The 21,939-nt window shown below is 45.5% G+C and overlaps 1 long non-coding RNA gene across 2 annotated transcripts in view; it reads right to left on the bottom strand.

Annotated features, from left to right (window-relative positions):
* LOC108962200 (uncharacterized) overlaps positions 1-21,939 on the bottom strand; it is a 114,226-nt gene that overhangs the window by 71,005 nt on the left and 21,282 nt on the right. For both annotated transcript variants that reach the window (XR_003944854.2, XR_003944853.2), the window contains exon 2: positions 6,226-6,599. This is a non-coding gene — a long non-coding RNA (uncharacterized LOC108962200). The remainder of the gene's footprint in view (positions 1-6,225; positions 6,600-21,939) is intronic.

Raw genomic sequence — 21,939 nt, 5'->3', positions numbered from 1 at the left:
GATAGCAGAAGGACTTGGGCACCTAATTCTGATGGGCTCCTTTGAAAACTCTTTCAATGCTCAAAGGTCTGCTTGGAATAGCCAGATCATTGCCCATATCATGTGGGCACTCCTAAATGATTGGCAGTGGAGCTACCTTACACTGATTCACCTTCTTCTGACTCACAGTCATTTATTTGCACTATTTCCAGCACCAGCAATTGACACAATGATACATGTTTTCCATACCTTCACAAGAGAGTTCAAAAACACCACGAACGCACAACTTCATGTCCAGCCATGCCAGGCTCCCCTAACTTCTCAGCCAAATGAAACCAAATACATCTGTTCTGAGCTGTAGGCATGCTGAACCAAGTCTGAGGAAATATTATTCCAGAGAAAACCTTTTCTCCCATTTTAAGGCAAATTCCAGCAATGTGAAGGCTGCCAGGCTCAAAGACAAAATATTTCCTCTTTCCTATGAGCTAGTCCCTCCTGGCTGGCCTTGGCTTGTGCCTCCAAACTGTGAAGGAGAGAATGCTGAGAGGGCTGAGAAAGCCCTGCTGGCTCTATGGTGCTTTTCTAGCTTTGGGGTTGCAACTGCCCAGCAGCTGCTGCCAGCTGTGACACAGCTGTGCCCCAGCCCAGACCCAATCAGCTCCCAGCAAGGTCCACATCAGCCACCTCCAGCTACCACAGGAGGCTCTGAGCCCCTGAGTCCTTCCAGTGCTGCCCAAACTTCAGCCTGGTGACCAAATCCCTCAGAGCCCAGGACGGGCCACTTTCCTCTAACACTTGGGTGCTTCTGCAGGGATGTCTGGCCAAATAAAAACCAGCAGAGGATTGGTTTCGTCCTCTTAATCCAGCTGTCAACTTAGGTGTGTTTCTAGACTTGTGTTAGGCAGTGGAAGGACCTCAAAGTCACTGAAATTGCAGGATAGTGTCATATAGCAGCCAAGGTACTGGGACAGTAGAAAATTTGGCAACATTTGAACTAAACCATTTATCTCAGGATACATCACACCATGTCTGACCACTTCCTGAGATGAACCAATGGAGATAAAACTGCTAATTTGTGTCTCAGGCCAGAGCAATGCCCTTGGATTAGCTGAGTGCAGAGTTAGGGAAATTTCTCCCAGAGCCTGACTCTGATTCACTCTGCAAACTCTGAATCACTTGGTTTTAGCTCAGCCACCAACTGCAGCTAAGAGCAAAATGACCATGTGTAGTTCCCCCAGGGAAATATTCTCCATCTGCCTTCCCACAAGAGAGGAACTGAGATTGCTCCTGCTGCGCTGGCTCTGCGGGAAGCAGTGGGTGGCAGGGGCAAAGAACAGCCAGCCCCAGGACAGGATGGCTTTCTGAGTTTTAATTTGGTTTTTTACAGGCTGAAGGGAGACCTTCAGACTCAGTGAAATTCTAGGGGATGTGAGCTCTGCATTTGGCCTCTGGGGCATGGTAGCTCTTATAGCAGGCAGTTTAACTGGGAAAGGAAGGAAGGCCTTGAGCAATGGCAGTGAAAAACTGGGCAGGGATAGGTCCCATATGAGTCCAATCCAGGATCAGACCAGGACCATAAAGGGGTTCAGCTCAAGCCAAGCTTTGTCAGAGCTGTTCCACAACTACCATGTCTCCAGCTCCCAGCGTCTCACATTTTCTGCAGTCCTTACAAGCAATTGGATGGTCACAGCTGGGAGCTGAAGAGAAGCTGCTTAAATTCTCCAAGCCCCAGCTGTGGGGGCACTGAAAACAAGCCATGCCTGGGTGGAATGATTCACTGAAGCCATAAATGTCTTTTCAGCAGCACATGCAGGCAGTGTGGTCTGCTTGTTGCTGTCGTGTTGTAGGAGTATGGGAGCATCTTACAGCTTCCTGGCTGACTTCCAGCTAGGGCTCTGTTCTAACATCACAGAATCACTTTGGAGATTTTCACCAGCTGAGCTCTGCTAGAGGAAAGCAATGTGGCCACCTGACATGAAGATCAGGTCAACCCTGTTTAATGAAGATTTGCCTGGACCACCCCCATTAAGGATCTTGTGGATCTGAAACAAATCTGCTTTGTCTTTAAAAAAGGGGCAGGGCTAAACAAACTACTTTTGTGATCCACTTGCATGCCAGAAACTCAGCTCCTCTAAAAATTAGGACCATTAGAAAAGACTGTGAATAGCCTTTGTCACATTGAAAACTGAGCACTAGGCCAGGCTCAGAGAACACAGGGCCATGCCATGCCTGTCCCAGCTGTGCACTCAGTAACCAGGGAGACTGCACTGCTGAGCAGGCACGGTGATGGTGTGAGGCTGGGCTGGAAAACAGTGCTTTCAGCAGCTCTCAGCAATGTGGTCAGCACTGCAGCTCCTTGGAGAGGCTCAGCAGAGAGACCAAGGCTTGGAGATCTGTGCCTGGGTCGGTGCTGAACTCTCCATGGACCCTTCTCAGGTGTCAGGCCCTGATCAAAGCAAGGAAGGGAGGACACAGGTCCATGGTTTGTGTCCAAGCTCTGGCTTTATTGCCAGGACCCAAACCCCACCTGGCATTACCAGCCCTGTGCTCACAGGACTGCACCATCCCTGTGCTGGGGCTGAACCCAGCTCTCTGCTTGGCTCAGTGCTGAGTTCATCACTCTCCAGCCACCAACCCTCACTGCTCTTCCACGCAAAAAAAAAAAAAAAAAAAATATCAGAGAGGCAGTTTGTGTCCCTGCAACACCCTAGAGAGGCTCAGCTCATGGCCAGACATGGGTGACTGTGTGGGGAGGTGACCTTGAGTCCCTACAGCTCTCCACTTAGTGCTGCAATAATAAACACACTCCAGCCCATTGCTGACTCCTCTGGTGGGTGCATAAATCTGAGAAGTTCTGAGCTATGGCTCAGGCTAAGGTGTGCCGTGGCTCAAAGGAAGCTGTTCTCAAGGTGGTTTGCAACTCTCTCTGCCTTCATTTCCTCAGCCTTCTAGGGGTCATTACAGAAGGGGCAACAATTGCTTGTAAGATCCATAATTGAATAGAATAAATAACAACTAGTGAAACGTGAGGATAAGTATTAAAACTGACTAAAAGCTGTCCAAGCTGAAGAGAATTAAAAATACATGAAACCCAGCTACAAGCCTAATGAACAATTGCTACACAACTGTTCCTAAATAATCTTTAAAATATATATTTTAAAAAGGTGCCTTTAAAATTACAGATTTTTTAAAAAATTAAAATGTTAAGAAAAAGGAAATCAAATATGGCCTTGTAAAAATTCCTTTAAACTATACATGGAAAATAACTTTGGACTCCTCTTTCCCTTCAGTATGGATTGTAAGAAATCCCCAATCACTTTTTTGCCCATTTAAGCAGTTTCTCTCTCCCTGTGCCTCCTGGACACTGTGTGCTCTTCCAGCATTAAGGACAGCCAAATGCAATTTAGCCAAATTCACACCTTCCACTCCATAATATGTGATCTCTGTGCAAGCCTTCTGTGTGGGGATGGACGGCCACAAAAGGTCAAATGCACCATTTGGTGACACACTCTCCCTTTTCTGGGCTTCCTTCAGCCTTTTGTTCTCCTCACAGGGGCAGCTCCCAGCCCTGAGACCCCATTTACACAGTGAGCACACGGCACCTCTCGGTCAGGACATGGCTGGAGCACCTTTTAGGCACAAAAGCCTCCATTTAGCACAAATCCAATTTTAAATGCAAAAGCAGGTTCTTAAAAACAACCAGAAAAAAGCAGCAAGCCATCAAGGTAGCAGACTGTGATGGATACTAGCCATGCACTTAAGTGTCCTGCTGAATCAGGGCCATGGCCTATCGATTACGACGCTGCATTAATGACGTAATTTTCTCAGAAATGATGGTGGAGTCTGGATCTTGGCCAAGGCTATCCAACATGTACAGCAACAACAGTCCCAACAACAGCCTGTGGATCTGCCCCCATGCCCCTGAACTGACAGCACACCTTTCTATGCCCTATGGGTCCAGCACAGTGGGTCCCTGGGGTTGGCAGCGCCTTGTCTTGCCAGGGGCAGATCTGAGCTGGGGAAATTTGTGCTGATTGCAGGTGGACTGGGCAGAGGTTTACAGCTGGGCCTGTCGTGGTTTAACCCAGCAGGCAGCTTAGCACCACACAGCTGCTCACTCAGTCCCTATCCTTGCATCCCTTTGGCCAACCCCAGGAACGCACAGAGCCAGGACATGCAAATCTCATCTCATTCATCCTGAACACCATCACACACTGCTAACAGGCTTTGCAGCCTCTTCGTGTTCCTGCAGCAGTGCTGCGAGGGGCAAGCCTGGAGCTACAGCAGCTCATCCTGAGCCGGTCCTGGGGCTGCCCTCTGTGTGTTGGGGTACCTGCCTTGAAACACCCGAGTCACACACTGCAGCATCTCTTCAATGTACAGAAGATTTCCCCTCTCCTCCCTCTTGCATCCTCACCCCGAATTTTAAAGTGGCTTTAGTGACAGCTGAAGTGTCACTGTCTAAAGTGACAGCTTTCTGTCATTCAAGCCTATTGCCGGGTGGGGTTTCATTTCCAGCATGTAGGGACATTAACCTTGCCCACTTTCCCCAGGAGCAGGACGGATTTCGGCAGGAATTAGTGCCGGGGATGCAGGCCCAGGACAGCCAGAGCAGGGTACCAGCCGTGCCCTTGCCGGCAGCTTCCCCATTCACAGCTGCTGCCCTGGGCTAGAGCCGGGTCACGCCCAGCTGCGCTCGCAGGGCAGCTCTCGAGTTAATGATGCAGGAGAGCAGCCGGGTGTGACTCCGAAGGAAGGAGAGAATGTGCTTCCAGCTTTTCCATAACAGTTAATCATTAACACCTTTCATGGTCGCAGAAGGTGCTGGCCTCCTTACAGCTCCCCTTATCAGCCATAATTATTTCCTGATCTGCTCTCGCCTGACTACCTGGCAGAATTATGCACAACACCCCTGAATCACCTGACTGCAATTATTGCCCTATATCCCAAGCCAAATGGGTCTCTGCTGTGTCAGCTGCAATATTTACAGCATTACAGTTATTTCTCCCTGCCCATGACCAAACAAAGTTGTTCTGCCCCCCACCTCACCCTTTATACCATCCCTCTTTCTGTGACAAAACAAAACAGTCATCTAAATACCTCAGCACTCCTTTCTCCTCTTCTTACCCAAAAGCAACAGCTCCTCTCGCATAAGCCCAGGGGGGTACTGCTGCTATATCCCTAAGTCCACTTTAGGTTTTCAACCATTTTCATTTTATGGATATTGCCTCAATATCTAAATGAATACATTTCTATTTACACTTCTGTCTTTTTTCTTTTTTTTTAATTTTCTGACAAAATAGTCCACGTCCACAGAGGAGAGAGGTGTAAATCCATGGGACAGGTGTAAATGTGTCACCCACATGGTGTGTTATCTGCCTTGGAAGGAGAGTTCAGAGTCACCAGCTTAACTCTGTTATTGAACAAACTTGGATAGAGTATGCTGACTGTCAAGTTTGGTCTGAACAAATGCAGCCCTATACGAGTGAAATAGTGGAAATTGCCAAGAGTGGGAGGATGGCTTATATTTAGGTAAATAAAAGAAACTTAAAAGCGAAAACTGGAAATGCAGCCCTTACTGCAGCTGTGATGAACAAACCTATTCTCAGTAAGAAGCTGCTGTGTAGTGTGTAGGTAGCACATACCCATGTAGCACACATGTTGTCCAAGAGTCTTATATCTAAACACTTACAAATGGGAACAGGGGTATCCAGGCACAAAGGGGAAGTGTGGAGCAATTGGAACATGATAATTCATTATTAAATTCACTTTCTCAGTGAGACAATAGCATCTATATAAAGGAATAAAAATGCAGTGAAGGGGGATTTCATCTTTATTACCAAAGTTTAGGAAAAAAACTTTTTCAGGGAAATTCAAAACCACAGAAGGAGCAGGGGATGTACACAGAACAACCCCAGGGCCAGATTACACTGGTGCTGTTACCAGCACCAGTGCCTGACACATGGCTGACTCAACATCCAGGAGGTTACAAGGCCACTCTGAAACACTTGCAATCTATAACTCAAACCAATGCTTCCTCTTTCTTCCTAGCACAGCATTCACATAACCCAGCCAGGAACTCAGGGAGGTCTCAAACATGACCAAGAATTTGGAAATGCTTTGGTCTGCTTGTCTTGGTTGCTGGAGCCAGGCCACTTTCAAGGCTGACCAAGCAGATGTGTCCCATGCTCCAAGAGCATAAATAACACTGGCAAAGTATAAAATCAGAAATTGTTCGGGGCTTACCTGCACGTGCAGTTCTCCACTCTGTGAGCACACGGTGCTTCCTTCTGCTCTCAGTCATCCATGATTTTGCTTGGGGTTGCTGCTGGTAGTGCTTTAGAAGTTCCAGCTTGGGGCTCAGGAATGGTCACAAACACACGTGGGATCTCAAAGGATCACTGAAAGGCTGAAGCAAAGGCAGTAAAGCCTTCTTTTTTAAAAGCCACCACGAGAAGATGATCCTAAGTTGTGACTTATGGGGGGGAATGTCCCTCTCTTAGCAAGGGTTGACAAGGCATGAAGAAGAATGGATTGACCAGCAATTTTTGCAGCTCCTTTCTCCATGTAGGAGGATGCCTCAGCTCAGACAAGAGGTGGCACAGGAAGGACACCAAGGTCTGCAGAGATAAAAAGGGCAAAAAGATGATTAAAACAAAACATTTTGGGATTTCTCACAAACACCTCCCCCCACCAGACCAAAACCCAAATCTAAAGCCACTGCAATCACAGGATGCTTTAAAAAACATCAGGATGCTGATGCCAACAGATGTGTCCACAGGCCTGAGGTTATGCCAGAGGATGGATCATACTACAAACAGTTTCTCTCTTACACTCCTCCTACATGTTACTGGTTCCAGCCAGGAAGAAGACAAGAGTTGAGGTGAGCCTCTTGCCAGAGCCTGTACAGATGTTCCAGTGATCATGGCCTCACTACTGGGTCACAAGCTACATTCCACCCCAAGCAACACTCAGACATGCAGCTCCTGGAAAATGCTCATTTGATTTCTTGCAACCTTTTATTTCAGGCCTTCTTCCTGTTGCTTCCTTTTGGCTTATTCTTTTTCAGCATTAAAAATACACCCAATTTTAACTTACTGTGAAATACACTGCAATAAGCAGCCCTACAAGATGATGTCAGCTGTCTGTCCACAAATAATCCCAAAGTCCCCCTTTACTGCTGCCTGTCCATGTGCCCTGACCCATAACTAAAGAGGTCCCTTCTAAAGCAAGCTCAGAGCTCATTCCCCACGGTGCATTCTCAGCCTCTCTGCCAAGACAGCCAACACCAGTAGCTATTATGGAAGTCACTCATTGTGACATGATGTCCCATCATGGGGCACACAAGTCAAACCACTCCAGCAAGCCCCACCAGAGCAAGGGAATCACCAGGGAGCAGCACAGGGGTCGCTTTTCCCTGCAGAGCATGTCTGGCTCTCTCATACATGGACACCACAGCTTGACCTGACCACTGAACTACCTAATGCAACAAGCCCTCTGTATCAGCAGCAGTGGAAATTAATAGCACCATTCTTTCCATTTTCAATTCAGTTTGAGAGACTTTAATCAAATCTGATGAGGAACAATGTAGCCAGCAATGAATTTATGCATGAAGCACCTTACCTGCACTGCAGTTATGCCTTGTGCCAATGCTCCTACAAGTCTGCCACCAGAGAAGCTTAAACAACTTCTAAGGGTATCTGGGCACTACCAGACCATGCAGGGCAAGTTATGGCTGTGTATTCTGATTTGCTCTGTTCTTTTACTGTAGTTCACCTCCCTGCTTAATTGGCATATATGGTGTTGGACCTTCTCTGTAAAATACCTAAAAACGAATGTTACTCCTTTGGTTTTTAGTGGGTTTCTATGCAAAGTTCCACCTCAAGACAGAGCTAGGACCCTGACCTTTAGCAAATACTTGTATCTTCTTGTTCATGCCTTACTGAGTTGTTTGGGACACATTCCCATGCTGCAGTTCCTGCTTCACTGCAGGCATAGGTGGGAGTTTGCTGGCTTTTCCCAGCCTGGAGCCTGTGCCCACCAACCCCAGGGCATGCAGGGCCCTTCACCCCCATCAAGCTTCATCTTGCCCATCCACTGCTCAGCCTTGTTTAACCACAGTGAGGGAGGCAGGGAGTTGTTTCCTGGCTTCTGAGAAACATTTCATGGAACAGGAAAAGTTTTATCACTTTATTTTTCTGCAGGAGGTTTTGGCTCTCAGGTAAGTTTTCTTTCCTAAAATCTAAGTCACATATAAAACCCTCATAAGAAATCCCACAGTAGGGATGAAGGAAAAATTGGGTTTTGGTTAGCAAAACCTGTTTTCATACACACTCCTACCACCAAAAGTTCTGAAAGGTCCTGATGGAAATAGCTGGGTTTGGAGCATATGTGCCTATCAGAAAGCCGCAGCTTCCAATGAGCACAAAAAACCGCAAAAAACAAAAACAAGCCCCCAAAACAAACAAACAAACAAAACCTCCACCCAACAAACAAACAAACAAGTGCTTCTGAGTTGCTTTATGTTCTGAACCAAGCCAAGAGACAGGGCTGGTGACTGGATCACAGCAGAGTGCAGCTCACAGAGCAGTGCCCCAAAGAGGCTGCAGGCGCTCCCTCCTCCCGCCTGCTAGAGCTGCGGCTCCTGAGCTGTGCCCTGTGCTGAGCTGCCAGGGCCACTCTGTCCCCGGAGGGGATCCCCACCACCGGCAGGACAGATGCCACCAGTCACATCCATTCCCCGTGGCACAGCCAGGCTGTCAGCCCCGGTGACAGCTCTGCTGTGATGGCTCTCACAGCCGGTGCTCAGAGCACAGCCAGCACTGCTGAGTGTGGACAGAGGGCTGGGCCTGCCTCTGCACCTCTACAGTCACAGCAGCAACTTTCTTATTGTTAAAGAGCTTTCACTCCACCTTCCAGGCCTGTTCTTTCCATTTTCCCATGTTCGGTTTTTTCTTTTCACATGAAAACCAACCCATCTTTACTGCTAACTATACATGCAAAGCCCTGGGACTGGGCTATGGTTCCCAGAGGAGAGCACTGGAAGGCAAAAACAGGGAAACAAACTGTATTAATATGGTTTCTGTTTTGCACAGGGGCTCCACCCTCTCTTTCAAGACCATGCATTCAGTTAATGAGAAACAGGGTATTCCCACCCCTCGTGCACAATCCCCTTTTTATTTCATACACAGAGAGGAATTAAGACATGAGACTTTCTCAACCACTTCCCACAAGAGCTGTCTCTGGCTCTGACTTTGATAATCCAGCTTGACTGATCTTTCCCTGGCAGTGGCACTGGCGTCAGTAGCCAAAGTGATGGATGGGCTTTACAGCCTTTGGGATAGCTGGTTGAAGAGAAGTGCCTAAAACCAGCAATTTATGCTTTCTCATGTTCCTAAGCCACAGGATGTTTATGGAGACATTTTTTCTTTAGTGGTGGCTTTGAAACAGGAGCAAAATAAAAATGGTGAGATTCTCAAGTAGCTGTGCTGCACCCATTGCTAGAGGAGACTGAATTATATGACTGGGAAGCAGCAGCGGATGCTCAAATTTTGCATCATCCCAAATTCCTGATGACATTGGCTCATACACTGCTTCCTAGTTTCCCTCCTTTATCTGAATTATAACTCCAATCTCCTGGGCCAGGTGTGACAGGAGTGAATGCTGTTGTCTGCAGGAAGAAATGAAGGTAGGAGACAGGAGAAGACAAATAGCTCAGCTGCCACAAAAGACAGGGAGGCATCAGTGCAGTCTCTGTGCATCCTGGAAAGATGAACACGAGTAATTTTAGGCAGTTAGAGACATCAGAGTTGTCAGGTCACAGTTTCAGATAAACTCATATTCTGCTCAATCTTTCCCAAGTTATCTTTGCCATCAGAGGATCTGTGATCACTTGGGTAATGTAACAATGGCTGAAACTTTAAATGCAGTCAGATTGATAGGCCCCATTAAGATGCTCATCACAAGCTACTAAAAACCCACTGATTTATGGCTAGCAGCAGGAAAGTTTCCTCACAGGCAGTTATATTTTTCTTCTTCAGCTTTCAGAGCTGCTTTTGTAGAGGTTTCACTGTTTAAGCACTTAGAGCTTAATGAATACTCAGACAATTGTCTGATGTTAAGCTCCCTGGATGCCAGCAATGACTGAGGTTGAAGATAACTTAGAAAAGAGCCCCATAGCAAACGGTGAGCACCAAGGCTCCTACTGATAAACACAATTGCTTGGTGCCCTTCAGAGCTTAAATTCGTGACCAAGTTACCACAAAATGAATGCAAATGCACTTCAGATGACCTCATCAACTTGCTATGTATACAATCTTAACCCTTAGCAAAGCAGAGGGATCCAAGTGACACAGACATGCATGGACATAACAGCAAATGTAGGGCAGAGCCAAGCTGAACACAGCCCCACACACCCTTCAAAGCCAGAAATAGGAAAAAAATTGTTAATTTGCTTCTTCCACACTGACACAGTGTCCAGGGCAGGAACTGAGAGGGTAGTCCAAGATGTTTCTGTCTAACATAAATGTAATATTTAACATCTATTTAACAGGAGGTGTAAACCTGTGTTGGCTCTCCTGGAGGTTAACAACCAGGAGATCCTGAGCACAAGCAGACAGCAAAACTGAGCTGTCTCAACACCTGAGAAATGTTGGGACTGATACACAGCTGTGTGTCATCAAGGAATGTGACATCCAACCTACTTTCTCATTATAAAAGCAGTAGGACTACGTTTTTAGGAAAATGACAGTTTCAACATCCTTTGTACTTGAGGACTTTCCCAACTATCACACAACCATAGAGTAAACAGATGTACCAGGGTAAATTCAGGTAAAGAGTGACTCAGGATTTCTGAGGCATCATCAAGTGCAAACAAGACCTTTGAGAACAATTACTGCTGCTTAAAGTAAAACAGAACTGGCAGATGCACTCAGTGTCACAGGGCAGTCACCTTTTTCTCTTTAGAGGGATTTTTCCTGGAGATCAGACCTCTGAAAGTGACAACTTCACAGAAGTGATCTGCAGCCAGTTCCTCAAAATACATAAGGAAGGCAACTGCTCTACATGGTCACTCCACGTGCCCCATTTGCTCTGGGAATTGTCCTGTTTCAACCAGGAGAAAACCACCAACATACTGAGTTCCTATGAATTTTGAGAAAAACTGGGAGGCACACAGAGCAAGAAGTCTTTGCTGGTGCCCTGCTAAGGGAAGAACTGATAAACTGAGCTTTCCCTTGACACCAAAGAACACCCAGAAGGATGTGTTAGAAAGCAGATCTGATGCTGCTTGTGACACTGCTGGCTTCTCTCTTCCTCTGTGATGCTGCCTGATGTTCTCCAAGCAGCTGAGATCCTGCCTTGTGGGACACTTCCTGCTCCTGACCACTTGTGCCAGCCTTGTTGGGCTTGGCCTTTAAAGATGCTCTGCCTTTACCCAGAGCTTGGGGGCAGCTCTGGATTCATAGTTCAGAGTCTGTGGTTTACTTCTCAGAAGAAGCAGCAGTTCCTGAAAACCTCTACTGGCTTTCAAAGGGGACCTTTTCTTCTCATTGCTTGCAGTGCCTGAAACCCTCTCAAGTCAATTTGTTCCTGTAAATGTTTAGGGACTCCTCCAGCTTCCTAGAGTGCCCTGGGCTCTCATCTGCAGGATCCCTTTGGAGCAGGTCTGGAGGACACCCAGCTAACCAGCCACTTCCCTGCCATGCTGGGGGGTTTGAGTCACAGCCTGACTGGGCAGGAAGCTGAGTCCTGGTTTCTGCAGGCCTGCAGAACAGCTCATCTCTACACTATGTCTGAGAGAAATTCTTAAACCTTTGTTCACAGTGAGTGGCAGCTGACACTCCTCATAGCACAGAGAAGAAAGGGGAGGATGGAAAAATGTTTGCCTCCCAGCTCTTACTGAGGCTTTAGAATGAGAACTTTCTTGGGGGGCTGGTTCTTCTCCAACTTTCTACATTGCTCCTTTGAAGCATCCTGCCCTTAGATCCCTTTGAAAATAAGGTACAGGTAGTTTTAATGGTAAGTTATAGTCTTCCTCAGGCAACTAAGATAACTGCAGACAATCCAAGTGAGAATCCTTCTCATATCTTTTATGGAATGACTCTGAGAGACTGGAAACACTGAAGCAGCCTAACAGTAGGATAGTGTACCAGCACAATATCAAAGCCTCTCAAACAGAAGTTCCCCAGATTTTCCAGTACTCCCTTGTTGTTCAAAGACTCCTACTCCATCAAAGCTCAAACTGTTGCAGGACCAACAGATCACGTGAGAGGCATCAGAGAATTATTAATTTGAAAGAAATGGGTGGAAAGTGTGTCAAGCACGCCCAATCTTTGAACTGGGTACTTTAGAAGATCATTGCAAAATAAAACACAACTGCACATTCATTTCTCTTTAGGAAGAACATATTGCACAAAGCCACAAAAGCTACATGACCTTCATGTGAAGGAGAACAGAAAGACCAATCTTCACTCATTGCAAATTGACTTGGAAAGGCAACAAAGCAATGCCAGTTTCCACCAGCTGATGACAGAACCAAATGTCTGCAGTGCTCAGAAGATGAAACTGTAAGGCCTATTCATTGCAAACCCTTCTGGGCTTATGGTAATCAGGGAGAAATTTCTTTCCAGAGATCATTATGGTGCAAATAGAAGTCCATGATTTTGGCCTGCAGTGGAGGGTGGCATCTATTAACTGCATCTGGCTGCAGAAAATCCTAGAGTCTGTGCTTCTGTCTGGTAGCTTGTGTTTATCTGCAGCATCACCTTTACTGTGTTATCTCCAAATCCCTGTGCAGAAGACAGACCAAGAGCAGAACAAATGTTTTTCCATTGGCACTGTCTGGTCCAGCAGCACTGACAAGAGGGATCCATGCCTTTTGCCCATTCTGGCACCTCATGGGAGAGGTAGAACTCAGTGCCTCTGAACTGAAGGTTGCTGTTAATGCACCCTTAAAGGATAATGGCACTGGCCATCTGCCTAGAGCCCACAGCACAGGCAGGGCTCTGTTTAGGATCATTTCCTTACAAAAGTGAAAGAGGATGCTCTGTGTTTTCTACAGTGACACGGAGATCTGAAAGGGGAACTTTATCTTTGTAGAAAAGCCCCACTGCTCCTGTTTGTAGCAGATGCTAAAGGAACAAATGGTGAGCATCCCTCCCATCCCAGGCTGTACCACCGACACCTCTAGAACACCCCAAATTTTGGTGGCATTAGCACTGAAGTAATGTCCAGCATTTTCCACTCTAAGACACTTACAGAACTTTATATTGGTGACACTAATGCTGGTCTAACATTCATGAATAGAGAAATGAAGATATCAAAAAAAGTATATATATAACTGATATTCAACTACCCAGCAGCCAACAAACATCAAAAACCAAACAAAAAATCCACCTCCAAATAAAAAGCCAAATCACCCCAAAAAAACCCCAAAAACCAAACAAACAAAAAAAAAAACCATTAAAAAAATGCAAAATAAAACAAACAAAAAAAAATCCCCCAAACAAAAAACCAACCAAACAAAACAAAAAAATCCATCTAATTGAATGCCTCCTAGATCTCTTATCTGCACTGGAAAAACTCTTGGCAAGAAAATAGTACTGGCCTGATCCCATAAAATTGCACATGAGAGAATTCTGATAGCCTCCAGTTTGGATAAGGAAATCACAAGCAAAGAGATATTTTGTAACCAGAATTCCCCCGCACACAAACATTCAGCACAGGATAGTCATAACAGCAGAAGGAAACAGATTTGTAAAGGTTTTTTTCTATTAATAAAAGTGGCCAGTATGTTTCCTCACACTTACAGCAGCACTGGGCCCAGTGGCACAGAGACCCTCCTGTCCCCAGTTTTTAGGTGAGCTGAATGCTGGCTGAGGTAGGATAGTCCAAGATTGGACTGAGAAGCCAACTTTGTTGTGTCTAGCTTTGAGTCTACTCATGTCCATCAGCTCCATAAGAGTCATTCCCAATTTAGTCCTTTTTCTCTAGTTTACAAGTTAATTAGCAGCAGACTGAAAAAAGAAAGGGTCGTTACTTGTGGATACAGATCTGCCAGACTTCCTAAACTCCAGGGGAGAGAGGACAGAAAATTTCTGGTTAACCTTGACTCCAAGATCTGCACAAGAGCACTGGGTATAGAACAACATTGACACAACCTGTGCTGCCCAAAGGATACCAACAGCCATGTCCCAGCTGCTGTGCACACTCCTCAGGGGTCAGAGCAGGGAGCCAAAAGAGCCAGGGAAGCTCTTTTGGTGTTTCCACAGCAGGAACAGCAGGGAAGCAGACACTAACCCCCAGCTGCACCTCCAGAGGTATAAGCTGTAGCACTCAGTGCATGCATGGTCTAGAAGGGTCTTGTAAGGCAGAAACATTGAATTACAGGTGGCAGGGTAAGAAAGGCCTGCAGCTGGGAAGGCTCTGCCAAACACACTGGTGGAGGACAGACCCCTGAAGAGCTGTGGAGGGCAGATCTGGCTACAAGTAACACTAGCTAGCACATAGCTAGATTACACATCAAAAACCCTCATATGCTCAAGGAGGAATGTCAAAACCAGGCACAGAGTTCATAGCAGCTGAACCCTTCCACCTCTGAGTCCATGGGCTCTTCCCCAGGGGGCTGAACTCAAATACCTCTGAGGTGGAAGGCAGAAGAAGGCTTGGCTGGGTGGATACTGCATGGACAGCCTCACCCGTGGGCAGGGGACAGCCAGAGCTGCAGCCAGCAGTACTCTACAGAAGAAGCCTTTGACAGTGACCTCCCAGCTTCCCTGGCCTTCAGCAAAGCTGTGAGCCCAGGAGACAGCAGCCTGAGTCACACTCACATCTGGCCTCTCTGCTCACCAGGACTGACCTTGGGTTTCAAGTTATCACACCTTAAAAGTAACCTCTGCACCAAGGCAACCCATCTGACTTGCAAAAGATGACGCAAAAAGAAGAAGGATCAGAAAAAGGTGGCAGGCATGAAAGAAAGGGAAAAAATATGAACAAAGAGAAGAAAGGGAAATCTTCCACTCTTCATTCATGTCATGTTCTGGCACACTTCTTAGCTTTCCTCTGTGCAGCCCCCACATCGATGCAGACAGCACAGAAATCAGGTGCTGGGCACAAGCACTGGAGTGAAGTCTGACACTGAGTGCCCTGCAGCCACCCCCTCCTCTTCTGCACTGCCTGACCAGGGGACAGGGGCTCTGATGCCCACTGTAATTAAGCCCTGCTCATATTTTCTCCCAAGGAACTGTCATAATTAAGTCAATGAATTATGGATGTGTTACTTAACTGAGACTATGAACCAGCTTGTAAAGAATTCACTGGAAGTCTCGGTCTTGCATTACAAAAAGGAATGTGACATTCAAGAGCAGTATCATTAGCAGGGTCATGCCTGCACTCCTGAGTTCTCCAAGCCTACAGATTTCTTTGAGCATCAGAAGAAATGACAGGATCAGATCTAGGGCATTAGTGTCTTCCTTCCTCATTAGGTCATTGAAAACTCTCTGTGCTCCTAGAAGTCTCACTATTTACAACATTGCTCCAAGCAAATGCTTTGGGTGGGTGGAAACTCCACACATGTTAAAAAACAAGGAACTTCATGGCTGTGGGGAGGTTCTTCTGAAGACCATGCCCAGTGCTAGGACAACAGTGACTGGCACAGAGACAGGCCATGTCCCAGCTGTATTTTCTCAGCGCATCTGCACAGAAGGATGATATGGAGAGAAAGAGTCACATCTCTACACATAAAGAGCCAGGTAATACTTAAAAATGCTATTTCCCATACAGTCATTGCGGTAAAGTGCCAGGGAAATAGGGTCTTCAAATGAAACAGTTCCCAGACAGAATCTGTCCAAGGCAGTACAACACATTTACTTTTGGTTTTTTTTTTTAATTAATAACACTCAGTAACCAAATAGAGTCAGATTAATCATCACACAGATCTCGTTAAGATAATTATTAAAGGATAAAGCACAAAGCTACCTTCATTTGAACATGGCTCTTCTTCCCATCTACTTTCAGATTAATACTGAGCCACAACTTTTTCACATCAAAGAGCCCTGTATCCTTCTCTCTCTCTAAATATCATTGATCTATCTAGAACAGAGAATGCAGCACAACTGATTTTTGTGATTGAAGTCCCAGGTTGCATTCTCAGTTCCTTCCCTGTTTCTGAAATCAGCTCTGCCAGGAGAACTCTTGTTGGGTTAGACTGTGTCCTTTGGAGCCCGAGAGCAGGACAACAGTCTATCCAGTGTGAGCAAAGGTGGTGTGGTGTATCCCATACTGATTTTCCAAAATCTCCAGAAGGCATTCTGTTGCTAACAAACAGATTGTGACTCACTGAGACATTCAAAATTACATTCCTGTAATTTCCATCTTTACTTCACTCATCCAAATCCAGCCTGTTGTGGCTTGCCCATCTTCTGTTTGGCAAATCCTCACTGGCTGTCCTCATGTGGCAGTAGAGTATGTTTGAACATCAGCTCAAAAGAAGTTCTAGCCAGGACAGTGTTAGACCAGTTCCTTTAGGTGGTGAAAAGCAAAATGAAGCAAGAACCTGAAATATCAGTGTATGCTCAGTATCAGTAACACAGTCTCAAAGAAATGAAAAGCAAGAGCTCAAGCCCAGGAAAGTGAGGACAAAGAAGAGCTCCAAGTCACCACAACATCAGTGCATTATCAAAAGCACCCTACAGAGGTGCTGTAAAGTCCCCAGAGTGTGGGGTGCAGTCCCTGCTCTGCCCAGCTGGGAATGAGAAGGACCCACCTAACAGGCTGCCAGAGCTGGGCAGTGGCTCTGGGACCAAATGTGCTACAAGTGAAACTTAACGTCCCAGTTTTTATTCCACATCTTGTGCTATTTAGACTCCAAGAACACCAGCAGATCACTCAGGAGGATGCCACAGGGCCTGGATCATCTTTCCTAAAACATAAACTGCTTCCAGCCAACAGAAGGGGAGGACAGGCATTGCTAGAGGTGGTTGGGAGCTCAGACACTGCTAAGATATGGCAATACTTCAGTGTCTACTCTGCTATTCATACAGTTATTGATCACAGTTTTTGAATATGGGGCTTTTTAAGAAGACACCTCTTTGGTTTTAAGTACCACAGAATTCATAGAACATATTTAAGCTGCTTGATTATTTTTTTCCTCCCTGCTGATTACAGGGCTCTGCTCGTACTTTACTACCACACCTGCCATGGAAGCTTTCCCAGCTTCACACAGTAGCTTTCTCTGGACAGTGCAGTCAGAGAAAAACAAGTTGTCACTTTACTTGTAGTAACACCAATCCTACAAGTCAGTCCTGATAGGACTGACTTGGGCCAGGCAGCCATTGCTGATTCCTTGCTCTGGCACCAAGCAGTCCTGCAGAACTTCATTACCTCACTGCCCAGCTTTGTTCTCACATCAATGCCCCAGGAGAGCCTTGCTTAGAGGATCATAGTCCTGAAACTCCTTGCAGATGCTCCTCTCAATTAACCTGCTCTGGAGGATTACTGACAGGCAGAACAGAGAGTAGAAACCAAAATGGTGCAAAAATATCTGGTCTCAAAGAAATAAGTACACCAGAAGTTACTTGGGGAACAAAGACTTCTGTTCATGCTGAAAGTACTAAAAAAACTATTTTGACCAAATAACTGCATTTCAAAGGAATCTTTGTCAAAATGAAACAGCCCAGAAAACATGCTCAGCTTGATTTGATTTTCCTAGGACTCAGATGAGTTATAGTCTTAGGTAAAGGCAGTCTCTGGATCTGCTTGCTTTTCTTTGTCCTGTAGGTTTCCAAAAGAACATTGCCTTAAATGTCCGAGGGTCTTGGCATTTAGAATTGCAGAATCATAGAATATTCTGTGTTGTAAGGGACCTGAAAGGATCATTGAGTCCAACTCCTGGCCTGCACAGGACACCTCAACAATCCCACCCCGTCCCTGAGAGCATTGTCCAAACATTCCTTGAACTCTGACAGGCTTGGTACTGTGACCACTGCCCTGAGGAGCCTGTTCCAGTGCCCAGCCTGCCTCTGGGGGAAGAACATTTTTCCTAATATCCAAGTTAAACCTCCCCTGACACAGCTTCATACCATTCCCTTGGGCAATTTCAGCATTTTCAACAGCATTGCTTATCTGCCTGGTTTCCTCATCTAAATGGCATTCATGAAGCAGCTTCTCTAACATCCGTTTGCAATTTCTCGAGAGCAAACACACCAGAAACTGCTACATGTTCCCTCTCTCCCCATCACACACTCTCAGCCATACTCCACATTACAGAAAATGCTGTGTTTACATAACGTATACTTTGGGTTACAGATTGCATTACTGTGCTCCTGGTACAGCCTGCCCAAGACCTTTCAGCATCCAGCTCTGTTCTCTTTTGCACATAACTTGGCTAAGTTTTAGCTCCTTGTGTTGCAATTTTCCATAACAGGCAACTACCTCAAGCTGGATTTTTAAGTTATTTCTAATCTTATATCCAAGAAAATAGATGTTTTTTACAGCCTAAACCCCTCTCCCATGACACATAAGCCATACAAGCATTTCAGCAAGAAAGACTCCTGTCCACATGTTTGAGTTTGGGAGCAAAATTTGTGATTTGGGAGCACTCCCCGAGGCACACAGCTGTAACAGATTGCCATTTTCCTTGCTTTCCTTATTCCTCGTGTTGCATATTTTAAGTTTTTGCTTCTCTATGTGAGATACAAGAGAGGAAATATAATCCATTGCAATGATTACTCGTCAAAGTTTGGGAATTTTGCAAAGGACTGAATCAGTTCTGAAGAACCCTAAAATGCCCCATCCATTGGCATCACCTCCTTCTCATGGAGATGTACCTTCAATGGAGAGGAATCATAGAATGGTTTGGGGTGGAAGGGACCTTTAAAAATCATCCCCTCCAACCTTCTGCCGTAGCCAGGGTTATCTCTAAGTAGATGAGGTCACTCAATGCCTCAGATGAGCAAATAAATCAATCAATTTATAAACTGACCTTTTTATATATAGTTATACACTGCTCTGCAGATATGCCTCAAGTCTCCATGCTGTTTTCAACAGTGCCAATTCTGCATTACCTTACTCAGTAGAATTTTATTTAAAAAGGAGAAAAGAAAGACACCCTCCTGTACACTCTAGGAGTTGGGAATACTCATTTTAAGCTGTGACCTGAAATCTGAACTTTGATATCCAGAGGATATTCACCTTTTAAGGTACAGTTTCTAGTTCCCTGCTTACAACTCATTCTTTAATGCAAATACAATTTGACGGTATCTGGTGCATAAATCAATGATGTGGCTAAAGTCTCAGTCAACTCTTCTCAGAATAAATGTTGCCATTTAAAATGTGGCAATCAAGCTTGTAAAGGGAAGGAAAGAAATGTCACTTGCAACCCAAGTGTTTCTGTTAACAAGCTGGGTTCCTGCTTCAGGTTTTTGTCTGATAAAGCCACTTATCTGATGCTATGAAAGGTCATAAGTAGCTGTTGGAACAGTGGAAAGTCCAAAGAAGGTATTTTTGCCACTCTGCAACTTTTGTTTAAAGTTTTAGTTGAATCATTATTTCAGTTCCTGAAGCTGAGTAATTTCATCTGCCTGGCACAGGAGCATGCACAGAGCAGCTCTGCACTGCAGAGCAGGCACAGGGTGAGCAAACCACCTCCATCCTACAGGAGAATTTCCCTGTATGTGGAAATACAATGAGCCTCTCCACTCATCTCAAGATGTTTTTGTGAGGATGCAGAGTTCTCTTGGTGGAAGAATAACATTCCTCATCAAAGATCACCCAGCAGATCCCAGGGAAAAACCTCAAGCCTTCTCCACAGTCCTGCTGCACAGATGGAGCCTCACAGAGGGACCTTGCACATTTTTAATGTGTTGCTACAAGGAGAAGGGTTTAGATATGACCAACAACTGTCAAAGGTATGGAGACTCAGAACCAGCCTTCTGTACTAAAATCATCTTCCTCTGGCACATCTGTCAACACCCTTTTATAGAGGCCAAGTAATGAACTCATTAAAAGACATATCAACTCTCTGAATTTGCTTCCACGACTGCCTCAGTATGGCATGCACATGCCATTTGTTGAAATATCATAAGACCTTGTAAACCACAAGCATTACTAAAATATTTTTTCCCACTCACACTCCCTCCCCTTTTTTTATATCAAGTCTATGTAAAACCTTTTACTAAAGATCCAGATTCTCCCACTGAAACCAAGAGCTACTTGTCTGGAAATAGACCTTCTCTGTGCCTCAAAAAGCACCTGGAGCAGATGGCCAGAGGCAAGACACTCCAGGATCACAATCTCACCTGTCTCTCCCCTTAACCATCAGAAGAATGGTCAGAGGGAAACATCAACTATTACAGTCTTCTTCACTGAAGACACCAACATTTGGCTGCAGTGGAGAACAGAACAATTCATGTCAATATTGGGGATGTCGAATGTAATCTGAGTTCACATCTCCTAAATGCTCAGCTTCAGTGCCAGGCCAGGGCAAAAGACAGTGATGGCAGAAAACACTGTTCAGGAGAGCTGCCCAGAAACAGGGATCCACACTAATGGGAAAACTTGCATGTCTTCTCTAAAGAACTGGGAGGGAAATGTCCTTTCAAAAGTCTGGGGGCTGCAGCCCTCATTTCAGTGGATACAAGACTGCTTGCATCAAGCTTTATTTTTACAGAGCATGAATCATTTCTCACTCAGTGAGAATCACTGGGATCATTCTGCTGTTGGTATCTCTGACACCAACAGTGCTAAAAATACAAAAACTCCAAAGTCAACCATGTGCTGTCAGTTCTGAACCTGATTGCTGCACTGCTGGCATCTGTTGACAAAGAGCAGGAGCAGGTGCTGACACCTTTCAGATCAGTCTGAGTGTGCAGGACCGGGCACACTCTCAAAAAGCCTGCCTCCTCCTCCATTTATCCCCAACAGTAAATGACTTCTCCTCCTGGTCTGCCAAACAATGGCAGCCTGTAATTATAGTTAATACCATACAGGCTGCTGTGCTGTCACTCCTGCTCTCAGCCATGCTTGAGAGCTGAAGGACCATACAGTTCCCTACATGGCCCTAAACTACCTGCACAGCTCACACCCAGCTCAAGAAATCATTCTGCCATGACTCCTTTCCCACTGAAAAGGGTGACATGAACCAAAAAGCAGCAGAAGAACCTTTTCTAAAACCACTTTGCCATTCTATAATTTAAACTACAATGATGGCTCAAAAATGTGAGTTATACAATTTTGTCCACCATACCACAGCTAGAGACAAGCCAGTAGTAAGTCCTTCATTCTAATTAATTATTTACATAATCTTTAACATCCACCCTCTCCAGAAGAGAAATTATCTTGCAACATATGAAGATAGCTGTGCTAATTATGATTTCAGTTGCCATGAAACAGTCTGCAAATGTGCTCCCTCCCATTGTGTTATAAACAAGGTCTTGGGATGTGGCTTGTTTAACAAGGAGCAATATCTGTAGCTTAACTAACTGTATGCTTTCATGTATGGTAGGATTGGGCAACCATATGCCAAGAGTTCCTATAGAGGCCACAACTGGATTTTGCACCAACTTAGACAAATTCAGAGAAAAAGTCCATTGGACACAGCCTCTGGTTGTTAAAACCATTAAATGGCTGTCTGATGGAAAACGTGTGTTCAGGGCGGAATTGCTCTGAGCCAGCCTCTTCCTGGATCTGATTGCACAGCTGAAATTTGGGAGGTAGGCTCTGGTCTCACCTCCTTTGGCCACTGTAACATGCCAGCTGGAAGTTGGATTTCCTACCAGGTTTGATCTAACAGCAGCCCATGGGATGACCTGTTCTTTCTCATTCTCACTTCCATGATAAGTGCTTTGTTTAGGGGAAATGGAAAAAAGGAAAAGCTCTTTGTAGTGTTGTTGGATCTTCTTTGAAACTGCTGTAGTTGGACTGAACACGGAGGTTCTGAGCCCTCATTTCATCTGGTTCACACAA

This window comes from Serinus canaria, chromosome 12 (assembly GCF_022539315.1).
Source record: "Serinus canaria isolate serCan28SL12 chromosome 12, serCan2020, whole genome shotgun sequence".
Taxonomy (NCBI): Eukaryota; Metazoa; Chordata; class Aves; order Passeriformes; family Fringillidae; genus Serinus; species Serinus canaria.
The sequence above is the reverse complement of the archived record's forward strand: the minus strand, read 5'-3'. Positions and strand labels throughout refer to the sequence as shown.